This window comes from Tachypleus tridentatus, chromosome 2 (genome assembly GCF_004210375.1).
Source record: "Tachypleus tridentatus isolate NWPU-2018 chromosome 2, ASM421037v1, whole genome shotgun sequence".
NCBI classification, from domain to species: Eukaryota; Metazoa; Arthropoda; class Merostomata; order Xiphosura; family Limulidae; genus Tachypleus; species Tachypleus tridentatus.
In genome coordinates this window covers 12594688-12601906 of record NC_134826.1, presented here as the reverse complement: position 1 = coordinate 12601906, position 7219 = coordinate 12594688, and positions in this window count along the sequence as shown.

Genomic DNA, 7219 nt, shown 5'->3' with positions numbered 1-7219 from the left:
TCGCGGGTTCGCGCCCGCGTCGCGCTAAACATGCTCGCCCTCCCAGCCGTGAGGGTGTATAATGTTACGGTCAATCCCACTATTCGTTGGTAAAAGAGTAGCCCAAGAGTTGGTGGTGATGACTAGCTGCCTTCCCTCTAGTCTTTGCTAAATTAGGGACGGCTAGCACAGATAGCCGTCGAGTAGCTTTGTGCGAAATTCCACAAACAAACAAACGTTCTCTCACACTTGGAGAAAAAAAAGTTTTGGACAAGGAGATTCGAATCCACGACATGCAGTTCGCGAGGCGAATGCCCTGACCACAAAGCAATGCAGAAAGTGAAAAGGACCTGAAATGTAAAATAATAATAACATATTGTATGCCATTGATTGTAAACACATTTAAATTTGATGTGGTGGTTAATGTATGATAAAATTTCAAAATGGTAAATATTTTTAATTTGTCGCCGAATGAGATTTGTAACGCTAAACTCGGGGATTTGATTCCCTTATGTAAATACAGCAAATAGCACGTTGTGGCTTCGCCTAAAAAGAAAAAAATTGAAGCCCAGAGTGTCTCAGGCAAATGTGTCGCTAAAAGCTGGGTTTATATACTCGTGGTGGGCGCAAAACAGACAGCCCATCGCATAGATTCACGCTTAACTGTAAACAAACATTTTTAATTATTTCTTGAAAACATCTTGGTGGTGTTTTTTTCGACATTTTAAAGCTGCGAATGCATATAAATATTTAAAAAAGATGGTGTCACGAGCTGTGTAATTTGTAGAAAGTATTTTTGAAGTTTCAAACTGTTTCATCTAGGAGGTGTTTTCACGATAAAATATATTATATATGCAACAGGTGCATTAAACCGAAACATCTACACTGACAAACGTACTATTCATTTTTACAATGGATTCGCAATAATATCTAAAATTTTGCAAATTCCAATTATTATTAAATTGTTTAAAACACTTCCATAGTGAGACAACGATCAGTCTTTGGACTTTCAACTTTATATATTTAAAAACGGCTGGTATGTGTAGAGAAAGCACAATTAGAGGAACGAACAACGTTTATACCTTCTTCAAAAAACGTCGAAACGTTGTCCATTCATCTACTAGTATTTTCTCTATCCATACCAACCGTTTTTAAATATGTAATTTTCTTTACAAGTGGGTTTTCTCTTGATCATGGATTGGACTTGCAACGCTAAAATACGGGATTTGATTTACAGCAGGTCGCCCAATGTGATGTTTTACTAAAATTGTTTAAAGCAATGCAGTTATTGTGCTAATTTTGTATTCACCAAAAAAATGTGTATTTTAGCCGCTGATTAAAAGTAAAATAATAAGCAAAGTACATATATTAATGAAGACAACCATGTGTAATAATTGTATACAAATACTTAATATTATATTGTAATGGGTAGATCGTGATCAAATATTTAGTATGCCGATCTGTGGTTTGTAAATATTTATTCTTGTATGCCACTGAACGTTCTGCATCATTTTCAACTGTGGACATCTTAGAAAGTGAAATACAACCTAATTATTCATCTCAAAAAAAGGCCAGATGGTTAAGGCACTTGGCTCGTAATACGAGGGTCGCGGTTTCGCATCCCCATCGCGCCAAACATGCTCGCCCTTTCAGCCGTGAGTGTGTTATAATGTGACAGTCAATCCCACTATTCGTTGGTAAAAGGGCACCCCAAGAGTTGAAAGTGATGACAAGCTGCCTTCCCTCTAGTCATACACTGCTTATTTAGGGAAAGCTATTGCAGATAGCCGTCGTGTAGCTTTGCGCGAAATTCAGGAATCAAAAACATTTCAAAAATTGGTCGTTTAACATAAGGTGCGTTTTGGTGAGAGGTAATACCACAAATTATTACACCAACAAACTAAAACCTGTAGTTAATGAATCATACATAGAGTTCCATTATACTCAACGATATGATTATAAAATTAATATATGTTCAGTGGCGGAGCCAGGATATTTTCGTTGGGGGGGGGGCTGAGGTAAACTGTGAATATGAAGTATATATGGTAGATTATAATAATGTAAATACCAAGGCACATTTCAGAAAGGTGTGCTATTTTGAACTGCGTTTTCAATGCAGTTTTCATTGGAAACTCATACTCTGATTAATAATTCATTGTTACAAATTAGAAATAATCTGTTTATGAAAATATGCGTATATGTAAAAGAGGAAGCTCACTTAAATTCCACCCAAGGTAATACATAATAATAAAGAAAATCAAGATTAGCTTAGATTGAACACTTGATATACCATTAAGAGTAAAGCTACAAATCAAACAAAATGTAACATAAAGACAGTTTATATAGCAGCAACAAATTATCCCATGTGAAGTTAATACACTCTGAGGAAAAGTAAACTCACTATTAGGCTAACTATCTTTCATCGTGTTGTGTTTGTAGTCAATATTACTTCAAAACAATGCGCCTGTTTTGGTGATTGGCAGCAAATGTGTCTGTAACAATATCAGTGTCGAGTTGTTTTGCCCTCCTGGAGTTAACTGATATGACAGCAAGGTTGCTGGTGTCGTTGTTACCACTGCTGGTGCGCAAGTATGTCTTGAGAAGCTTCAGACACGAAAAACTTCTCTCACAGGCAGCTGAAGTGACAGGCAGGGTCACAGCGATACATACAAGTTTGTGGAGATCCATGAAGGCATCCTTGTATGGCTCCAGCATGGTTGCAAGCATCAGTGGTGCAGATACATCCTGCCCTTTGTCTTTCTTCCTGGCAATCAGCCGGTTCAATTGGTGGACCTCCACTGCGAGGTCATCCTCTGCCACACCATAGTTTGCTGCCATTCCTAAGAGTGCTTGCTTGTCCAGAAATGTGGAGTGTTTGGGGTTCAATGCAGTTTCACCCATCAGAACACTGCAGGCATCAGAGGAGAATCTTCTATTCAGCTCGTTGAGCATCCTGTCTATGATGGCATAGAAGGCGTGTCTCCTGGAACCTGGTGTTGGTTCATCTCTTTGGCCAGTACTAGATGTGATTATGAATTCGTCCAGGTGTCTGGGGGCAGATCGCTGTCCACCTTGATGCACCACCTCAGTGCGTATTCCCACTTTCTTACACATATCCTCAGCAGACTCTTTCAAGTCTTTCCATGCTGCTTCAGTTCTCATTTCTGAGAGACCAGAGATGACAGATTGTACTAGGTATGACCTGGGTGTGAGTGGTTCCATTTTGTTACTGGGGTCGTGCACTAATCGTTTCCACATTCTCACCCTCACGATCACCACTGTCCTCCTCACTTGCACCACATGTGTTTGTAGGACCATCTACTAGCTGCCTCTTCTTGGGTAGTAGGTAGTGTTGCATAATTAACCCTATGTGTAGTATGACCGGTTTATGTTTTGGTGGGTGATGTCTGACTCTTGTCTTGTGTGTTGGTGTCCTTGTTTGTAAACGAGTCGCTGATTTTGATTTCCTTTTATTAATCCAAACTGAGTGTGTGTTCCAGTGTGAGGCCAAGTTCTAGAAAGAGCGAGAGACGCGTAAACAAACATAACTCCCTTTTATACAGAGCGCGCGAACGTCAAAGTGACCCCCGAGCAGGCTGACTGCTGGTACCACTTCTTACTTCCAAATTGTGTTAGTTTATATGAAAGAAATGGGAATTTCTCTCCTTATATTGGCATTAGGGCTTGCAAATGATATTCATTTTAAACATCGAAATCTAAGGAAAAAGATATAACATACATACTATTGGGTCATTTCATGAGTAAGGAACAAATAACAACTAAACATAGTTCAACATTACGAACAACTGATCTGCGGCATTGAAATCACCAAATTATATTAATAGCACATGAAAATCCAGAACATATCCGTGAAATACTGTTAGAGAAAGTGTTTATTTTTAACCATATAGCACAAGTACTTATTTATAGGGTAGTGATAATGTAAAGTTACAGGGCTAATTAGGGAACACAAACACAGCTTTAATAGGGCATGTTGTAAAACTGTGGGCAGCTAATGGGAGTGAGCAGGGGGTGTGTGGCGTGCAGCTGCTATCTTGATCTCGATCGGGCTGAGCAGAGCGTACACAATGGTCAGCGGCTCGGTGATCATATGCTTAAGGCGTTCGAGGCGGAAATCGTGCGCTCGAACAAATCAAACCCGCGGCTTGGATATTGAATGGTCATAGTAGCACCAAAACAAAATGTCTAAATTTCAGTTGACCTTCACAGAAAGGCTGGTTTCTTCATAAGTTCACATTATTCATACAGGCCAAACTGTGATTGTGATATTGTTCTTATTATCATAAGTGTGACAAGCACCTGTTACAATAATGCAACTACTTTATTTTGTTTTTTGAATTTCGCACAAAGCTACTCGAGGGCTATCTGTGCTAGCCGTCCCTAATTTAGCAGTGTAAGGCTAGAGGGAAGGCAGCTAGTCATCACCACTCACCGCCAACTCTTGGGCTATTCTTTTACCAACGAATAGTGGGATTGACCATCACATTATAACGCCCCCACGGCTGAAAGGGCGAGTATGTTTGGCGCGACGGGGATGCGTACCCGCGACCCTCAGATTACGAGTCGCACGCCTTAACACGCTTGGCCATGATGAGCCAATGTAACTGCTACATTACATTAATTTAGGCACTTCTAAATAGCCCAATTACAACTTCAAAATTTATTCTAGAATTGTTTAGAAATATTATTTGGTCCGTTAACATGTAAGGTTATTATCTAATCATAAGTATAACATTAATGGGATTATAAGTCACAATTTTAAGTGTATGCCACAATCATCCGTACAATTTTGGATGGCTGGATACGCAATGCAAAATTATCTCACAGGGGACACAACACTGGCTAAATGCTTCATAGTTTTGACCTATACACAATACACTTATACATTCATGCTATGTTTTACTTTTCAATAATAGATACATGAAATTAATGGGTAAATACCTGTGAAACCTTTGATTTATCAAGTAAAATCCCTGATGATCTGTTGTAACTTGAAATCAACGTGGTTGTCTAATCTTCGTCAAAGCTCAAGATAGAATGGTATTACACAGGGAGTGTCAATATAGCACATGAGTTTCAGTGCATTCAGTACGTTGCTATGGGACGCATGACACATACTTCCGTCTTAATGAAGACGTTGAGTTCTACAGATCTATGTCTCTTTGATGTTAATTGTTAAGCAACAACGACGATTGCATTTTCCATATTTTATTAATATATGTAGGTAACAATATTGGGGGCTCAAGCCCCCTGGAGCTGTCACTGTATATGATTGCCCAAAAAACCAAAAAAAGATAAGTATCAGGCTATCCCATACATAATGTCGTTGGTAATACTGAGATTTGAAAGGAGAAAAAAGAAATGAAATAAAACTTTAATCAATTATGTATTTTTATTGCTTTCAATAAGGCTTGCTAACGTCTCAAATTATTTTCAATACAACGCTTATAAAAATCAGCTGGTTTTGTGCCAAAAAAGGTACAAAGACTATTTCTTAATTCATCTATAAAAGTAAACGGTTTTCCATTCAGATGATGTTTGCAAGCTTATGACAAGATAGTAATCTGAAGAGCAAGATCAGGAGAATGATGGGAATGGAGAAGTAGTTTCTCTCAGCCAATCTCTTCAATGTTCCTGGTAGTAATCCTAGTGGTGTGATGAGAGTCATTGTCATGGTGGAAAACATTCTTCTTTCCGATTCAACACAGCAAATTTCTTTTTTTCTCTCTCTTGAGTGCAGTGTTCAGTCAGCCCAGTTTCTGACAGCATCTCTAAACAGTGATTGTCTGGTTTGGTTGCAACAACTTGAAGTGTGTTACACCACCTTTTTCCCATCAAACACTAAGCAAAACTTTTTAGGGTGCTGGTTCGCTTTTGGCTGTAATGTAGCTGGTTCTTTTACACTAGCTCACTGTCGGCGGCGCTTAACATTTTGATAGAGTACCCATTTCTTATCTCGAATCACAGGGCAGTTCAAAAACGAAGCTTGAAGTTCACGAGCGTGAAGAGGTGTGGAGATGTCTACTCGTTCTCTTGGTTGATCAGCTGTCAGCTCATGTGGTACCCATTTTTCCAACTTGGTAACTCTACCAAATTGTTGGAAATGTCGATGAACAGTGGAAGGAGATGAATTGAGTTTCTGGGCTAATTATTCGACAGTTACAGCATAATCCTCCTAGAGTGCTGATAAAAGCAGATCATTATCAAACTCAACAGGGCACCCAGTGCAAAATGCATCCGTCAAACTGCAGTCACCACTTCTAAATTTATTGAACCACCTTTGACACTTCCTCATATTCAGAATGTCATTGCCATACACCTCTTGAACACTTCGAGTAGCTTCGGTAGCACTTTTCCCTTTTCTGAACTCGTAAAACATTATATGCCTTATGTGCTCCTCTAACATCTCAATGATAATTCTTTTAGCCGTGGGGGCATTATAATATTACGGTCAGTCCCACTGTTTGTTTGGAAAAGAGTAGCCCAAGAGTGCCGGTGGGTGGTGATGATTAGCTGCTTTCCCTCTAGATAGCCCTCGTGAAGCTTTGCGCGAAATTCAAAACAAACCAAACCAATCCATAATCATTAGAGCTTCTAAAATAAGTAAAAAAAAAAAAAAAAACGAACTTTCTTACACTTAATGCCATCAAGTTATCCCATATAACTTGTATGACCTCATTTACTCAAGAAATATGCATTTAAACTTATCCTATCCCCAAAAGCGACATTACTTATCGGATGACCTGATATTATTTAAAGACTGTGCAGAAATAATGAAAATTTCATCTTGTGTTTGTGTTTAAACGAATTTGCCCAATTTATTAACTGAAACGAAGATTTTTGTTCTTTACGCTGTGCAATTTTTTGTTTTGTTTTTACTTCGAAATGAAAGTAAAATCAAATCATAAGATTAAAATGGTAAGCCAATTTTTGAAATTTTCTACTTAAAAAATATATTGCATGATAGGTCATTAAAGCTTAACAAATATATGAAAGAAAATAAAGGTTATGGTCAAATAATTTATAGAGTTTTTGTTGTTTTTCACTAAGCAAAATGTGTGTTTTCTTATAACAAAGCCACATCGGGCAATCTGTTGAGTCCATCGCGGGAAATAAAACCGCTGATTTTAGGGTTGTAAATCTATAGACTTACCGCTGTACTAGCGGGAGACTGCTAAGCAAAAGTTATAACATCTTAAAAGAAAAAAAAAGCGAGAAA